The sequence below is a fragment of the Anguilla rostrata genome, chromosome 16 (genome assembly GCF_018555375.3).
Source record: "Anguilla rostrata isolate EN2019 chromosome 16, ASM1855537v3, whole genome shotgun sequence".
Classification (NCBI taxonomy): domain Eukaryota; kingdom Metazoa; phylum Chordata; class Actinopteri; order Anguilliformes; family Anguillidae; genus Anguilla; species Anguilla rostrata.
In genome coordinates this window covers 6756238-6774031 of record NC_057948.1, presented here as the reverse complement: position 1 = coordinate 6774031, position 17794 = coordinate 6756238, and the positions used below count along the sequence as shown (strand labels likewise).

The 17794-nt window shown below is 45.4% G+C and overlaps 1 long non-coding RNA gene across 5 annotated transcripts in view; it reads left to right on the top strand.

Annotated features, from left to right (window-relative positions):
* The window catches only part of LOC135242257 (uncharacterized), a 98658-nt gene that overhangs the window by 17649 nt on the left and 63215 nt on the right, over nt 1–17794 (top strand). The window contains exon 2 of one of the 5 annotated variants that reach the window (XR_010326289.1): nt 2665–3254. The exons of 3 other annotated variants lie outside the window; for them this stretch is intronic. This is a non-coding gene — a long non-coding RNA (uncharacterized LOC135242257). Of the gene's footprint in view, nt 1–2661; nt 3255–17794 lie in introns of those variants that run through there. One more of the 5 variants, XR_010326286.1, reaches the window with a different exon arrangement.

Sequence of the window (17794 nt, the reverse complement as noted above, 5' to 3'; positions counted from 1 at the left end):
TTCAAAATTCACAATGTAGGTCGATACAGTCCACACACATGATGAGGACGTGGTGGGATTCAAGAATAAGCCGCTTATGGTGAAGAGTCGGAAAGCACAGCTTAGAGTGCCGGCTTGGTACAGACGGCCGAACAAACGAAAAGCAAACGGCGGCTGCTCGGGAGCAGCGTCGCGCGTTCAGACGAGGTTAATACTCGGGGCGACATAGCTCAGGAGGTAAACACCGATTGTCTGGCAGTCGGAGGGTTGCCGGTTCAAACCCCGCCCTGGGGCGAGCAAGACACCTAGCCCCTAACTGCTCTGGCGAATGAGAGGCATCAGTTGTAAAGCGCTTTGGATAAAAGTGCTATATAAATGCAGTCCGTTTACCATTTATCACCCGAGCCGAGGCGGGCCTTTCCCGCGCGGCCGACTCCCTCGTCCCGAGGGCGGGATTTTGAGGCTCGCGGCGACGAAGCTCGTCACGTCGTTCCGATTCGAAAAATAGGGTTCGAGGCTGCCGCGAACTTCGGCTAAAATCCCTTCCGAGACGCGAGCGGTTATTTTTGTAAGAAAGCGCACCTTTTCAAAGGCGGGGGGGGCGGGGGTGTTTGCGGGATGGTGATTTAGAAAGAAAACATTTCAACAGACTGCGTGTTTATCCGGGATGACAGTGAATTTTTTTTTTTTTTTGGAGGTAAGAGGTATTTATAGCACCTGTTGATGTCTCTTGCCTGACACACTCGGATTAATGTAAATACCAAAACAAGTTAAGTGGACCGGTACTTCTCTCTAGGGTTTTCGTCATACTTGTTCCTGGTTATGGTTATACACTTTGTTGTACGTCGCTCTGGATAAGAGCGTCTGCCAAATGCCTGTAATGTAATGTAAAAGTGTGCTAGGAGGCGTTATTAATTGTAGGTCAATGTAGGTCAATATAGTCCACACAAATGATGAGGACGTGGTGGAATTCAAGAATAAGCCGCTTATGGTGAAGAGTCCTAGAGTGACACGCCTTAAGAATGAGGACTTTTATCTTTTAAAGAATCCCAAGAGCATGTTGGATCTTTTATTTTTTAAATTTTTTTTATTTATTTTTTTTTAAGCTTTGTCCTGAGACTGCAAGGGAAGAGGTTTCCTGGTGCACTGTGGACGTTCTGTCCAGGCATCTTCTATTCTAAGGTGTCCCAGATTCTGCGAGGCAGTCCCCCCATTTTGTCCCGCTGTCCTGCGTCCTGAACCTCAGTGCCCGGCATTTCGTTTAAAAATATAATGGCAAAAATTTCTGAAGTCCTTTAATGTTAACCCTTTGAGGAATATTACATTACGTTATATTTATTTGGCAGACGCTTTTTATCCAAAGCGACGTACAAAAGTGCATTTCATGGTCATGGACAACTACAAAACACAGGTTCAATAAGATACAATACTTCTTTTGCACAGCTATTTCTAGCCAAGAACAAGGTTAGTTCACACAGTGAGCACTATTCTGACCTAACCTGGCCGTACATTCTGATACAAAATCGTATTTTCTGAATGAGATGCGCTTTAAATGCAAAAGTAATAGGACAGTGGCACATTTCTTTTGTTGTTGTTTTGACTCTGTACTCCAGCGCATTGGATTTGAAAGGAAACGGTGATTATGAGGTTGAAATGCTGTCTGTAAGCTTTAATCGGAGGGTGACCCGCTTAGGAATTACAGCCCTTCTTATACACAGTCCCCCATTTTAGGGGAGAAAAGTAATGGGACAAATGAGCTCAATCTAAAATGAAGTCGTCATATTTTAGCACTTGGTTGCAAATTCTTTGCGTTCAGTGATCGCCCGAAGCCTGTGACCCACACTCGTCACCAGATGCTGGGCACGTTCGCTCCCCGGTGATGCTCTGCCAGGGAACCGGACACGTGTACCGCCCCACGTTGGGCACCAAATTTAAAGGGTGAATAAAAAAGAAAGTCTCAACCTGGCAAGATGTGTGGCACAGACCGTGGGGCAGCTGGCTCGCAGTAATCCCGTCTCTATCAGTTACCCTCTCTGCTCCCCCCCCCCCCCTCCGACTGACAATAGAGGTCAGCAAGACTGCTCTCCTCGAAACATGGCGCAGCCTGTATATTCCATGATAATTATTTCTCACTCGTTCCCTTTTTACATTGTTCCCCATTAACCTAGACTTTGTTTCGGTAGGTACGGTAGGTAGGCCTAGCTGCTGTGATGGTTAGCAAACTAGCGGGCACGCCTGATAGAATCGCACAAACATACTCTCCCCCTGAGCATTATTTATTGTGTTTCTAACTTGTTCGTAGACAGGTGAGTAGATTTTAGGTGACCTGTAGTGATGACCCATTGTCTGTTTTTAATGACAAGCATCTAGACTCTCCTGGCTTTGCAATCTGCTGAGAACTAGAAACTTGTGTGATGACACACAATGCTGTTAGAAAGTTTTTACCCACCATTGATTATTCATTTCTTATCTGTGTTGGAAAGAGTTTCGAGTTACAAAGCTGAAATGAACGAAGCTATCCAGAGATCAGTGCTCTCTGAGAAAGCCCAACATTATGGGAGAAGATTTTGTGGTTTGATAAGACTGAGGTTGAACATTGAACTAGGTTTGGTGCAAAAACAAGACCCATCCATACTGTCAGGCATGGTGAGGGTAACATCATGCTGGGGGGTTGCTTTTCAGCAGGAGAGACTGGGGAAAACCTTTTGCCTTCAAGGCGAATATGGATGGAGCCAAATCCTTGAGGGGAACCTTATTCCTTTGGCAAGAGATCTGTGGTTAGGCCAAAGGTTCGTGTTTCCACAGGACAATGATCCAAAGCACCCGGCGCATGGCCAAAGTCCAGACTGTGGAAGGACCCGAAAATTACTGTCTACCAATGAACTTGGCAGGGTTGGGGCAAATGTGCATGGAGGAATGGGATAATGTTAAAAATTCAGTCATATTTGAGGAGACTGATCTCCAATTGCTGCAAAAGGCCTGTTTCTGAAGTTTTGACTCTGGGAGTAGGGTATTTAGTAGAAAAAAATAAAGTTATAGGGTATAACTGGAAACATTGTTTAAAAAAGTGAAAGTTGAAGTGGGTGACTACTTTCTGAAGGCACTGTAGTTAGGCTACACTTTGTTTTGAAGTGGTGGTTTTGTTTTAATTAGGCAATACATTTTTTGTATTGATTTTGGTGTGGAATTTGGAAAGACATGTCTGAATTTGTAATTGAACTATTAAAATTGCTCAGTTCACCACATTAAACTGAGAGGTTATTGATCAAGTAGAACTGTTCCAATTTTTTATTTTTTTTTGTTGCAAATAATTACTGAAACCAGAATGCTGTTCTGTCTTGGACCCCGCAATTGCTGCCTGCAGGTATATTTGAAATTGATTAATTTTCGCTATGTGTGTCTAGTCGAGTGAGCTGTTGCAGTTTGTTCTGTGGAACCGGGAAGACAGTGAAAGTTCTGGAGTCCTACAGAAAACAAGTGTGTGTGTGTGTGCGCGCGCGTGTGTGTACAGCTGTGGGAATTCTGGGTATCCCGTCGTTAGCAAACGTCTTTTTTTCCCCCCTCAAGTTGTGTTGTAGATGTGGCACATACCCAGGCATGCGTTAAAGAGGATTCTGATTGGAAATGCACACTGGAGGGAAGGGAGGGCGGGACCTAATGGTCAGGGGAAGCCGAGCGTCTCCGGGTAGGCCGGCGGGTCGAAACCCCGCCTGTTCGTCGGATTCGTTCGTCGGATTCTCCTCCTGTTTCAACCTCTCATCCCGTAACAACGCAAAGGCGCACCAGAGGGCCGGAGAGCAGGAGTGTGCGGTGGTTGGGTTCCTAATGGGTCCCTCCCTCAGGACTCAGGAGTAGGCCTTTATATTGGCCACCAATTTAGGCAGTGGGTAGCAGCTGCCGTGTTTGGCAGCGAGCCACACCTGCCGCCCTGCCTGTGAGTGGGGGGTGGTACTGAACTCCCAGGCAACTCCTGCATCATATACAGACACACACACACACGTGTACGCACAAACACACACACAATGCTCACATGCACACATGCCTGCACACACACGCGCGCACGCACGCGCATGCGCGCACACACACACAAACACTCGCACTCATACACTGACACACACACGCATACACACACTCTCTCACTCACACACACACACTCGTACTCGTACACTGACACACACTCATACACTGACATGCGCTCACACTCACACCATTCTCCCACACACACACACACACACACACACCTTATCGTTTAATTGCATTTCCGTAATGGACGAGCGCATAGCTTTCGGGGCGGAAGCGTTTTTTTTCCCCTGACAGTAACGGCCGCGTCTGAAGGTAACGGTCCTTTCTGTGGGCGCGTAATGGACGCAGAATTACGGGCCATCTCAGACGGCCTCGTTCCGACCCGACGAAAAAGGGCCGATTCGGCGGGAAATTGATTGCGGAACTAAAAAGCGGCGGCGGAGCAATGCGACTTCCTCCTCAAGACTTTCAACAGCGCAGCGGGGGTTTTTTAACGACGCGGTCATACATTCTCTCACACACACACACACACACACACACACACACACACCCCCCCCCCCGCCGAAAGCACCAGGTGCATTTTTCACTGTTTCCTTGTACAATATGGAAGCTCTAATATGAGGGGTTTTTTTTTTTTTTTACAGTAAAAGTCCACAGGGTGTATTGATTGAACTTGTGTACTGCATTTTTGCGCTATTTATATTGTTTTCGGTTTTTTTTTTTTCTTTCCTCTTCGTTTTTTTTATGAACCGTGTGGAAATATAACAAATGCAGTAAATGTAGGGTACTAGAGTTTCATATACCTCTGCAGGGAGAGAGCCTGGCATTGGCTGTGTCGCCTAGCATGAAATATAATCATTTCATTTTGGAGTAGTGGTTTCAGGTAGTGGCCGAAAAGAAGGTGGGGAAAAGCTTTGGTAAATGGGGAGACAAAGTGTATAGAAAGCGGGGGGTGTGGGCGTGCACAGGGGCGGTTCCTGAATTAATGAAGCAATTACCCTTCCCAGCATGCTCAGGGTCGTGTGCACAAATGTTGGGCAGACCTGGCTGCTTATCCTGAAGACAGTGAAACCACACAGCCTGTGCTCCCTCATTAGTGGAATGCTTTTGGTTTTAGTAAGGTGTCGAAGGCAGCGGTACCACCAAACGAATGCTTTCTGGTTATGCCCTCATCCGTGCATAATAAACGAACATCCTGCTGACAATGCATAATGCATGATGTCACTATTAGTTAATCTTTCTGGTTGGACAGTGCCATTCCCAAGTCAGGGCGACATAGCTCAGGAGGTAAGACCGATTGTCTGGCAGTCTGAGGGTTGCCGGTTCAAACCCCGCCCTGGGCGTGTCAAAGTGTCCTTGAGCAAGACACCTAACCCCTAACTGCTCTGGCGAATGAGAGGCATCGATTGTAAAGCGCTTTGGATAAAAGCGCTATATAAATGCAGTCCATTTACCATCTTTAGAATGCAGGATCTGAGGGCATGAACATGGTGGGCAGTATTTCTTTCTCAGGAAGCTCTTTCTGTGACTGCTGCCTATCGGGCACGGACGTTCCCCGATAGCTTTCTAAACAACTTGCCCACTGCAGCGTCAACAGATGCCGAGCCTGCTGTTGAACCCGAGGAATCTCATAATTCAGCTTTTTGATCGAACATTAAACATTGCTAGAAACCAAAAGCTTCTTTTAACTGCTGCATTGCCTGACAGCGATATTAATACATCTTTTTAATCTATATTTTTTTTCAAAAGTTGTACCGCTCCGTGTATTAATAAATTATCCATGTGAGGTCAGTGCAGTGATGTAGCTTGAGTGTCTTATTTCAGGCGTATTTAAGGTGGAAATTACGTGCAACTTGCTGCAAATTGAAAGTTTGCTTTTTCCATTCTGCGTTACTACTGATAAAAACCACTTTTTCAGGAAATGTCGAGCAGCTGGTCTGATGGACTTCACCGTGACCGGAATTTGCTGTAAAGGAAACGGGGTCTTTGTTTTTCCTGAGGGAAATGTATAGTCTTTGTGTGATGGTTAGAGTTCAGTAATGTATACAGACAAATCAGGAGACTGTGGAACAAAATGGAGGAACTCAGATTCAGGTCACCATACAAGCCCTCTGGCACTTTGCAGTGGCTGAAATGGCCTCTGTTTTTGATTTAAAGCCTAGGTTAGGTCCAGGGTGTCCAATCTTATCCGGAAAGGGCTGGTGCGGGTGCTGGTTTTTGTTTTAGCCCAGTACTAGGACACCTGATTCAACAAATTAACTAATAATGGTTTTCAATCAAGACCTTGATAAGTAGAATCAGGTGTCTTAGTGCTGGGCTAGGGCCTAATACACAAACTTGCACCCACACCAGCTGTTTTCAGATAAAAACAGGCTGACCCAGTAGAGTCCAATTTTAAGTAATTCTTTTGAGCGTAAAGGCAGTTTTATACATTTGCATGTAATACTTTAAGTTTTGTATTTCTTCTGCTTAGTTTCAGGCCTTGGGATTTTAGCTGGTAGATGGCAAAAAATAAGCAGATCTTCCTGTACTACTATTTTCAAAATAAAAGCTTCTAATTTTTAATGAATACTGCTTGTTGACACTGTTTATGGATGAATGCTGGGTATGCCCTTGGATTTCTTTAAAAGACCTTGCGTTAATCACTTATTTTTACATTTTAATGTGTCCATTAAGATGTATACTTACCTTTTACAGATGTATGAATAGGAAAATACATTTCCTGTTGATGTAAAATATTTCTGAACTGGAGTATTGGCGGGGGTGTTTCTTGTGTTTTGAGTATTCACAAGCAAACTTTTGACAAACCTACAAAAAAAAGACTCACACGAGCATGGAAGAACTTCTTCTTTCGGCTGTTCCCGTTAGGGGTCGCAACAGCGTCCGCATATTTGATTTGGCATATGTTTATGCCCTTCCTGACGCAACCTTCCCCATTTATCCGGGCTTGGGGCCGGCACTAGGAATGCACTGGCTTGCGCATCCCCAGTGGCTGGGTTTTTGGGGCACTGGCCGGGATACGAACCCGGGTCGCCGGCGTGGCAGGCGGGAGCCCTACCACCGAGCCACCAATGCAACCCCTGATGGGGATAAAATTTAGCCGTACTGGACGTGTGCGAGCTTCCTGCTAATCAGTCCAGAGACGAACGTGGCTGCCCCTGGAGCGGATCCCAGCTGTGACCGAGGTGATGCTGAAGGTGTCGGAGCGGTGACTAACTCGCCGAGAGAGAGAGAGAGAGGAGGCGGAGGACAAGCCGCGTCCCGAGGGGAAAGGCTGCAGACTGCATCCCGTGGCCAGCGGGGCGGGGCGGGGCGGAGGGGGGGGGGGAGGATGTTCTCGCTCGCGGTTTTTTGTCTCGCTCTAATGCACTCGAGTCTGTAACCCTGGGATCGGCTGCACGCTGATCACAGGCCCAGATTAAGGGCGGTCTGAGGGCCTCCCTGTAGTGCCCGAAATGCACTTTCCACATGTAGCCTAAGTCCACATTGGCCTGGTTTCCGCATGTAAGTCTATGTCAGCCCGGTTTCCTTGCTCTACCGCTGCATTACTGAAACCCAATGGCATTACAGCCAGTCACAGCCTTCACGTTACCCTTAGCGAGAGAGACACCCGCAGGCATAGGTTTCATTTCAACTTTGGGCGTAGCCGCAGCGCTGGACCACCTAGCCTCGCACAGTTCAAACGTACGGTTTTGCTAGCACGCTAGCTAGTCTAGGGACCAATTCACATGAGGGTGGCACGTCTCCCCTCAAACCTACGCGCGCGGAAGCGCCTCTATGAACGTCAGCGCCCTTCTCCCCACCGCGAGGGCTTAAATCGTGGTCTGCAGCTTGCAGAAATGGCGGTTGCTCGCCAGCGAGCGCCTCTCGAACGGACCTGCAGCGCTTCCGGCGGGACCCGGGGGCCGTTTCCTCGAGTTTCCCCTCTTCTGCGCCAGGAAAAGCGCTCCGGAAGCCCCCCCTGTTTTGGCGTTGGTACTCTCTGCTCCAGCTCAGACAAATGTCATTAGCCAGCCTCGGGGCGAAGTCCCTGCAGTGCTCTAATGGGAGCGGTCGCTGGCGTGTGTAATGCCCAATTTTGTTGTGCCGTGCCTTTAAGATCAGTCGGTGGTGATTTGCATATGCATGAGCGCCCCCGGGCGCGGGACTCGCTCTGCTGTGGAGATGTCAGATTTGCTCCAACACGGACCGGTGGCATCCGTGCCCCCCCGTCCAATCACGGCTCGCATAATGAGACGGTCTGGCATGTTCGCGTTTCGGTGTTCTATTTATGTAAGCTGAGGACAGACGAACGGCGTAGTTCATCAGGTGCGAAGGAGTGAGATGCTGCTGTTCTTCCAGACTGGTCTAAATCCAGAAGACTTTGGTTGGTATCAGTGCTGTGTAACAGGAGCACAGAGCTGTTAGCCGTGCTGTGTGACAGGAGCACAGAGCTATTAGCTGTGCCGTGTAACAGGAGCACAGAGCTATTAGCTGTGCCGTGTAACAGGAGCACAGAGCTATTAGCTGTGCCGTGTAACAGGAGCACAGAGCTATTAGCTGTGCCGTGTAACAGGAGCACAGAGCTATTAGCTGTGCCGTTTAACAGGAGCACAGAGCTATAAGCTGTGTTGTGTGACAGGAGCACAGAGCTATTAGTGGTTCTGTGTAACAGGAGCACAGAGCTATTAGCTGTGCTGTGTAACAGGAGCACAGAGCTATTAGCTGTGCCGTGTAACAGGAGCACAGAGCTATTAGCCGTGCTGTGTAACAGGAGCACAGAGCTATTAACCGTGCTGTGTAACAGGAGCACAGAGCTATTAGCCGTGCTGTGTAACAGGAGCACAGAGCTATTTGCTGTGCTGTGTAACAGGAGCACAGAGCTATTAGTGGTGCTGTGTAACAGGAGCACAGAGCTATTTGCTGTGCTGTGTAACAGGAGCACAGAGCTATTAGTGGTGCGTTTTCTCTTTATGGGAGAAGTTCTGTATAAGGACGCCTGCATGTACCAAATAAAGACAACTAAATGGCTGGTGACACTCAGGTTTGCTTACTCTGGCTAATTTTCTAATGGGAAGTAAGCCCATAGTTTTCAGGTTTTACCAGGTTTGTGGAAAAGCACTATGAATGTTGGTTTGTACATTCCAATAAGCTTTTTTTTAAAATGTATTTATTTATTGTTTAAAAAAGCCAAAGGTTCTAAACTTCTTCCTCTTCAAAAAAAATAAGCAGTTGAGACCGAAATGGCGATTACAATAATCTGTGGCTGTTCTCCCTGTGTGAAGTCCATTCACCTGGTGGGCCCCACGCTCTGTGTTCTTAGAGGACACGGATGGCCGCGGGCTGCTTTGATGACCCGTGTCCTAAGGCTGCACCGTGATTGATCAGTTTTTTTTTAAAGATGATTGCTGTGCATCCGAGCCACTTTAGCTGGAGAAGGGTGGTAAGGACCATTTTGTTTGCGAGGAAATGAATTGCTGAAAATTGGAGCTTCTTCGATGTTATTGAATTTCCGGGCTGACTTTTGAACTCTGAACAAAATGTCAGTCTCTGTTGTCATTCTTTTTAAATGAACTACTTAAAATGAAATATCATATTTATGAATTAGAAGTTTACATTTGCATCTATATCTACGTTTTGTTTTTCTGATTGGTTTACTATATGCCATGTATCCCGTTACAAAGCTGTTATATTTATTTATAGGAGTCATTTGTATTGATTAACTTTCACATGGGTGCAATAGCGAAGCCTCAGATGGGATTTGAACATGCAGCCCCCCAGTTACAAAGCCTGCTCCTAGCTAAAGCCTCACCGCGAAGCCACGCCCCTAATAATTCCTCTAATCAATGATTCGCTGACATAATTATTAGACAAATAGGCACAAATTCACCCGAGTGAGTGATGTAAATATTGAGTGAAACGAAAGCTGCTGCAGTCACATTAACAGCAGATTTATTCTGTTATGTTTATGTTAATGATACACAGATGCTGGAGGCCATTGCCCGCATTGATTTTACAATTTATTTTTAAAAATGGCTTCTTGCAAACTTGTGTTCCCAGGTGTAGGTTCTTTTTTCTTTACTTACAAGGGTCAGTGATGGAGATTTACACTGAACGGAAGAATAAATGTTTTTATTCTTAATTCTTTTTTATTCTTAAATGTTTTTATTTTTTAAATAAAGTTTTTAAAATTTACTATGTAAATATTCTCAATTGACAGCACAACGTAAGGAGAACCCTTCCTGTAAAAGGTCCTCGTAAGTAAGGGACACAGTTTATCCGTGGGAGTTAAATTTCATGGTGACAATGAGTAACACAAATGCACTGCCACGAATTAATGTAATTAATCAACATTAACTTGCATGGCCTGGAAAATGATGTTTCCTGATTATGAACAAGTGAATGGCATTCATTCAAGGTAAAAACGTAAAATTATACTTAGAGAAACTTTGAAACTGACCTGAAATGCACTGACTATTTAAAGCCAACAAAAATGTTAGCATTTACAGCAGATTTATTGAGTCCTGAAAGAGCATGCTAAATGACACTGAGAAGGTATGGTAATGTAGCGCAGGTGTGGCTACCTGGCTAGCTTCTTCCTGCAAACTAGATGCAGTTCAAACAAAGCTTCTCGCTTATCGTTTCTTCTTTTACATACACATTTATATTTGTATGCGCTTTAAGAAACTCCCGCCCTGATGTTTTCAAATGTATTTCTTATTTTTTTTAAATGAACAGGTCAGGCACGTGGATATAGAAACATCATTTTTGTGATTCATATCGCAAGGCAAAATATTTGACCGTAGCCACCGCGCTAACGGAAACCTTAGCCCCGAAGGAGGGCAAAATGCATCGCTAACGAGATCCTTACCGCATTTATAAGGCTGTGCAAATGAATTGGCATTTGAAAACGAATCGGAGAAGAGCGAACTTTGTTTTTATTAAAGAGAGCTTTCCCCGCAGTCTCGAAGGCCGGACCGTGGCTTATTGGTCCTTTTTATTGAGCAGGACGGCTCAATAAAAAGAAATCGGAGATTTCGATTTGGATCGGACTCAGAAATGCCCCCTGGCTGAGTCACGGTCATAAATTAGGCTGCGGAGGCTCCGGGTTTCTCCACCGTCTGCTGCCGCCGTAAAGTCACCTTTGGAGAAATGTAATGAAAACAGCCGTCTCTTTTGGATGAGATATTAAGCCCAGGCCCTGGCTCGCTGTGGTTCTTAACCCTTTAAGGGGTGACGTCAGACATCTATGTGCTGAGAATGTTGTTATGGTGATTAGCCATGTTCTTAACTGGGACGAAACCTATTCTTTGAAGGATTAAGGTGTGACATCGCAAGTCTGTGATTGGAATGTTCTGAGCTGAACATTCTTTTTTTTTTATTAGTAGCAAACAAACAAAACAAATGCAAGGGGTAAGTAAATGAAATAAAACCTACTCAACAGAACAAAACGAAAAGAGAAGAACAATATCAACAAAGAAGAAGAAAAATAATAAATAATATAAAGTAAAAAAAAAAAATACCCCCCGCACACACAACGACAACCCCTCACCCCTCACCCCTCATCCCCCACTGAACATTCTAATGCCGATGTCACAATCGCTACTGGTAACTGAAAGCAGTGGAGTTCTAGAACACTGACTTAGAAGTGTGAAAGAACATTCCAAAAACTCCTTCTCTTTAAAGAGCCATTCCGCTTTCTGGAAGGAGTAGGGCTGTTTACCCTGGTGTGCTGACCGCAACGGCTAATTCCCACAAGACCTGGCTCTACATCTGGCCACCTAATCACCACCTTACATCTGATTGGCTACACAATCTCTTCTATTCCCCACCCTCTTTGATTGTCCCAGTCGTCACTGCAGATGAGATGAGACTTGAGTTCTGAGTTGGCCATCCTCGTGGAAAAAATAAGGAAAAGGAGAAACACGCCAGATTTTTTTTTGAAAGTATGTGCTCTGCAGTGGCTCCCCCTGTAGGCCAGTGCAGTGCGGTGCGGGAGGCACAGACGTTACTGTCCCGCCCCTCAGCACAGAGCTGCTGACAGGTTATAGCTTTTATTACAGCACAGGCTGGGATGATAAAGCTGTACAATAATCAATAATCAGCGCCCAGCGCCATCGTTCTCCCCAGTCTCCACAGCAGAGAGAGAGAGACTCTGGGAATAGAGCTGCAGTTTAATGGAAATGGAGGAACGGCCAGGGCGGTAAACAATAACTTTACGATTCTGGACACAAGCAGTCGCACAATCCTATATTTTCTCGCTCGCTCGCTTGCTCCCTCGCTCTCTCTTTGTCTCTCTCGTTCTCTTTCTCACACACTCACTCTCACATTCTCTCTCTATCTCATAGACACACACACGCGCGCACACACACACAAACAATACCAGAATGAAAGCACACAAACACGCACTTATTCTCACACATGCACACATGCGCACACACACACACACAAGGACTCATACAAACACACACGCTCTCATTCATGCACACAATCAAAGCAAGTAGGTATAGTTTATGTATACCTTTATGTATTAGCCTCTTCTTATTAAATATACCTTTTACAGGTTATTTGCCCATTCTGAGAAACCAAATGCATTATGCTTGGAGATGCCAAATGTGTCATATCGTAGGTTAGAAAACTTTAAACCACCACCACGTGCAAACATGCAGACGCACACACTTTAACATGCACACACACCGCATGCCTCACATGTTGACATGTACACACACGCACGCACATGCGAACACACACACACACACACACTCCTGTCAACCTAATGGCACTAGAGCCATCTCCACAATGCTTTGCAGAGATGCAAAACATAATCCAGATGCGTAGATCACGTTCTGTTGAAACCCAGTCAACCCGCTCTAGGTGTTATAACGAAGGTTTATTACCTTATTACCCGTAGTTGGGCCGGAAATAAAAGACGAAAGGATCACATGTAAAATGTGCAATATAATTACATCTCGTTAAAATTTACACACATTTTTATTCAGAATACTCTGAATTGGGGACTAGATTTACTGTTTAACGGTGATCTTGCCACGAACGATTACCCAACTGGCTGTAATAAACGAAACGCTTTTCTCATTTGAGTTTATCAGTCTCTCAGAGTGGGGTTTTTTTTATTGTCCGGTTGGGGTCTGAGCAGAGGTGGAAAATCCAGGTTCAGGAAGTAAAAGTCGTTCCCAGTGTTTTGTTCCAACCACCTGGATTTGCTGATTAGCACTATTATTCAACCAGGAGGTAGAACTAATTAGCAGAATCAGCTGGGCTGAGTTCATGGGTGGAAGAAACACACGGCAGGACTTTTACTTTCTGACCCCAGAGTGCTTCACTGTGTGTACTGCAGAGAGGCAGGTCTCTCTTGGTGAAGCTGATCTAGCAGTTAGCAGAAAGGAGGCCGGCTAATTAAAGCTATATGTTATCAACAAGTCCCTCTGTCAGACACAGCCCCCCCCCCCCCCCTAACCTGTCGCCTCTTCCCGAATTCTGATGGATGCGGCCAGGGGGGAGAATCTGCTATGTTCGCCATCGGATTCCTCCGGAAATCGAATCATTGGAACTGTGGCTTTCTTGTAATTATTGCTTTTTAAAAAATCTATTTGCCACCCAACACGGGGCTCTAGTATATCCAATCCCCACCCCAGTTTGGAACGGCCAATCGTCTGCGACCGCAGCCGCGTTCGTGCCGCCTACCCCCCCGCGGCCGAGTCGGTACGGTGTAAACGCGCGGTGCGGCCGCCTGCTTCTTTTACACAGCGCAGACTACACTTAACCTCACAGAGCGGGGTCAGAGGAGGACCTTTCATTACACTGCTCTGACTGCAGTCCGCAGGCACACCGGTTGACCAGCAGGGGTCGCCAGATAGCGGTGAACACGGAGCCCGTTCCGTGAGCGACCGCACGTCGCCTCGTGGAGCCACCAGCCGCAGTCGGCGCCGGCCCGGTCCGGATTCGAACCCCGGGCCGTGAGCCTCGTCCGCGCGCCGAACGAGCCCCCCGCTCTCGTTGTTTCTGTGCGCAACGCGTCTGTTTCTCAGCATCGCCATCGCACGCCGCACATCACCATGTTCTGTTTGAGAACAAAACACCCACTGCTTCATGGCGCAGGGCTTCGGTATGTTTCTGGAATTTCATTTTAAAGCCTCCAGTTTATCTTGGATGTCGTATCGAGCTTAGGCACTTCTTCAAAGTCAGGGATGTCACTTTTTCCCCTGATTTTTTTTTCCAGATTGTCCCGGTTCATCAGGAAAAACTGATTTTTCAGGCCATTAATTCAATTAGGTCCTCGTGATGACTGGCCACCAAAGTATGTTTTAATCATTTACGTGACCACATAGTAAGGCAGAAAATTCATGGAGTTCGGTAAACAATGAACCACAACTGTTGTTCGGCTCGTGAATGCAGTGGTGTGAAAAATGTTCACCCTCTTTCACTTCCAAATTTTTATTCGGACATAACCAATTACTTCAAAAATGGATCACAGGCTATTGCAGTTAAAGAGGGTTCTACAAGATTTAACCCCCCAGCAGGACCAAATCAAGCTGCTCTCACAGCGGTCTGATGGAAATGCATGTATATTACGACTCCATTTGAGAGACATCTTTATTCACCTCTCAGGGCTGTTATAACAAAGGACGGTGTTTTTCTACAGCAGAAATAGGGGAACCGTGTGGCCGATTCGTGCCCGTTCAGAAAGGATTACATTGGTTAGACCTCCAGGGAACATGATAACAAAGAGGAACAGTGAGGCGTCAACGCAGAACAAGCAGAAGTTTTCAGCGTCGCTGTTCACTTTGAGGCAAATGTCGTCGTCAGTTCTTTGAGGCACTTCCCTGTACAGAAAGCTCAAACCCCCCATGCAAAAACATGGCTTGAAAAACATTCCTCCCGGAAAAAGGAGCATTTTTGAGCTCGTATGCTCTGACCCTGATCCTTGAACACATTTCCATCGGACCAGTTTTTATTTCGCGACTTTAACATACATGAGAGCACACTGGCGATCCGCTTACAGTACTGGGAAGTGATTTTTCAGTATTTTCAGGAATGCACATTATGCTCTTGAGTCCCCGCAGAAGAAAAAAAAAAGTTTAAGCATTTGAAATTTTAGACACAATACAAGTGTCTTGGATGACAAAAAACGTGGTACAGTCAAAATATGTTCAAAAATATAATTTGTTTATCATGTCCCCTTGTGGTGTAGGTTTTGGCATAGTGGAGTTATATGGTTGTTCAGATTAACACCAGAGACTCTTGTCCCCCACAGGGGACAAAAATGAATTGACGAGACTTATGCGGCTATGCTAAACCTCTGTCCAGATGATGTCATTTGACACGGTGAAAGGATGTGATGTCATCGATACTGTGCGTTTAATTCAAACAAGGAGGTCATGATAAAACGGTGTTATGACGCAGTGAAGGAATGAGTGAACGGTTTAAACGGTTTACCGCGAACCTGAAGGCTCCAGACGGTGGCGCAGGCCTGCCCTGTTTCCGGCAAGAACGTTTTTAGCGGAAGGAGCAGGGAAACGCAGTCACAGGGTCTCTCTGCCCTGCCCAGCTCTGGCATTATAGAGCATCATACTGTCAAAGGGTCTCTGTACTCTGCCCAGCTCTGGCATTATAGAGCATCACACAGTCACAGGGTCTCTCTGCCCTGCCCAGCTCTGGCATTATAAAGCATCACACAGTCAAAGGGTCTCTGTACCCTGCCCAGCTCTGGCATTATAAAGCATCACACCGTCAAAGGGTCCTGCCTGCCAGCTTGCTGCATTATAAAGCATACACAGTCAAAGGGTTCTCGCCTGCCAAACTAGGGCATTATAAAGCATCGACGCCGTCAAAGAGTCTCTCTGCCCTGCCCAGCTCCTGGCATTATAGCACGAAGGCATCACAGGCACAGTCAAAGGGTCTCTTGCCCTGCCCAGCTCGGGCATTATAAAGCATCACACAGTCCAAAGGGTCTCCCTGCCCTGCCCAGCTCTGGCATTATAAGGCATCACACAGTCACAGGGTCTCTCTGCCCCGCCCAGCTCTGGCATTATAAAGCATCACACTGTCAAAGGGTCTCTCTGCCCTGCCCAGCTCTGGCATTAAAAAGCATCACATCATCAAAGGGTCTCTCTGCCCTGCCCAGCTCTGGCATTATAAAGCGTCAGTCATACAAACTTCATTGGAGTTTATGGACGAGTGTTCTATGCGGTTAATGTCTTTTAAAAAAAAAACCATTATCTTTATTGATTGTACGATTTGAAAACAAGCAGACAGTTAACTTAAAACAGAAATTGGTAAGAAAAAAAAAGATTAAATAAAATGCATAACATAATAGAAATGAAGGCAGATGGTGTAAAACACATTTAGGATTGAAAAGAAAAGGAAATACAAAATGTATTTATCTTTTATATTTATTTTCTATTACATCTGGAGGTCTGCATTAACATCATGATATTTTTGCAGTTGAGATTAATTGATCCAGAACAGATAACTACTGTCACTGTCAGGACAGGTTTTGCTTAGTACTCATTAGTACAACTGCCCTGTGATGTATGCTAAATCCATATATTCAACGTAATACTTGATGGGACCCCACACAATACTAATAAAACATAATACTTGTTTGCCCTTATGAAATATGCAGTGTTATCCAAAGATAAACCTGTGGAGAGTTCTTTAAACAACTGACCAATCCTTTGTTTGTTGACCTGCCAATGTCATTTTTTTAGCGCTGGAATAAAAGTAAGCAAAACTAGCAACGACTCTCTCAATCCTAGCAGTAAAGAGAGGCTTGCGCAAAAAGCACGGAAGACGAGCTCGGAAACGGAACACCGATGGCTTCCGCTCTCTGGGGTTTGAAACGTCATCCCAAAATAATTGGCGCAAAAAAAGGTCACTTAACAGACCCATGCATGACCTAAACCATTTCCAAGATGTGTATATGAAATATAGAAAGGTATGACCCCCCCATTCCTTCAACAACCATTTATTGCAGTGGGTAGTAAAGAGTACTACTACTACTACTACTAGTACTACTACTACTACTACTACTTGTTCTACTACTACTACTGATAATAATAATGCCTTAAGGAAAACATTCGGACCATTTTAATTTGATTAGCAATTATTTTATATTTTGTTTATCAGCATCCTATTGCACAGTCCCTACTTCTTCTGTAAAGACTTGTGTAAAAGTGAACGCCTTGAACTACCAGATCCATAAACGTGTCAATAAAACCTCTTCGTACTTCTTCCCCGGTCCCATGTTATATAACCTTGAACCTTCAGTAAAACCCGAAACGGTACGTTAGATCAACTATTTATAACCTGCGGTTTTCCGAGGTTGCGGACGATGATTAATTCGGCATGAAAACCCGTGCTCCGGGGCCAGCCGGACCTTTTTTTTCGTGATCGGTAGAATGACATCGCGATCGATACCTTTCATAAACCCTTAAAGTTTCCGAGAAAATTGCCTGACTGCAGAGCTCTTGTTCGGCCATCTCATAGGTTACGGTCACCATAGATTGACACTGCCTTTCTCAGAGTCGTTGTGATGGAAAGGTTTTGAGGATGATGATGAGTTATTATATAGGAACTACGTAATCTTAATAAAAATCTGAACTACAACAGTGAAAATTATAACAGTAGTGATAACAATAGCAATAATCGATGGAAAGCCAATGAAAAATTCAGTTTATTCAGTTAACAGCCTGAGCAGAGTCAGGAGCACACTTGGACAGACAGGAAGGATGTTTTTTTATAAATATGTGAGCTAGCACATGGTAATAAGATATTCAGACAGAACCGTAATTGG